This window comes from Sitophilus oryzae, unplaced genomic scaffold (genome assembly GCF_002938485.1).
Source record: "Sitophilus oryzae breed Bouriz unplaced genomic scaffold, Soryzae_2.0 scaffold_202_pilon_pilon, whole genome shotgun sequence".
NCBI classification, from domain to species: domain Eukaryota; kingdom Metazoa; phylum Arthropoda; class Insecta; order Coleoptera; family Curculionidae; genus Sitophilus; species Sitophilus oryzae.
This window is the reverse complement of record NW_022146755.1, coordinates 4,161-5,200: the sequence shown is the minus strand read 5'-3', so window position 1 is coordinate 5,200 and position 1,040 is coordinate 4,161.

Here is a 1,040-nt window from a genome sequence, read left to right as displayed (position 1 = left end):
CCCGATAAGAGCTTAGTATATTTTTTTTCGGGGAATATTACTTATTGTAAAGTGGCTACCGGTGGCCAAATATTGGCTAATTCAGTGTGCCGGTGTCGACACCCACACTGGTTTTGATCTTGACACCGGTGTCTACATCAAATAAACAACAAAAATAGTAAAGTAAACGGATATGGTTGGTAGTGTTTGATAGGTTATCGCATATTCTTTAAATTCAATATGTTCTTTTGCATTTAAGAATTAAAGTTTTCAACATAGGTATATATCTTATCAGTCTACGAATCTATGTTCTTCTTGTAGTCCAATGGAAATGTTTTATAATTATTAATATAATACGAATAGCTCTCACTAAATGTATCTTTGTAGTCTATATACGTTCAATGAGTATGGTTTATTAGCTGTAATCTATTCTTAAGTTTATTATTAAGAAATTCTCTAAAAATAATTCTTATGATAAATAATTATTTTCAGGTTCCTGACAAAAATTCTGCCGATATTATAAAACTCTTTGCGCATTATGTCAATTCCATTTGCCGATATGGATCGCGATGACGACGACGGTATCGGTTTTGGTACTGGGAGAGTCATTATCTGAAAAGCCCTACAATAGCAGAGCAACAGGCTGAGAGCTTCTCCAGGTTCCGGGAATGGAGAGGCAGAACGCCAGCATATCCTCCAGCATGAGCGACATGGACGTTACCTATTTATTCATCAGAGAATCTCACAACCAGACCCATCAGAGAAGTGCGATCGGTAAGTGGTGTGTTTATATATATATAGTGGCAGGGGTCGGAGGTCGGTTCTTAAATACACGGAAAAATAAATTGTAACAAACCCCACAATTGTAGACACTACTGCTGCTGCATTTTTTGCGTCTAAAAGTGGTACTAGGCATCACGTTGTAGCTTTTATTTCAAAGATCACAGATCTCCAAAATAACTAAATATGCTTGATATTATACGAAAATAGCGAACCAGTGTGGTGGCAATTCTCACAATTTGTATCGAGAGAATATTCAGATTGTACTCGTTGAAATTTAA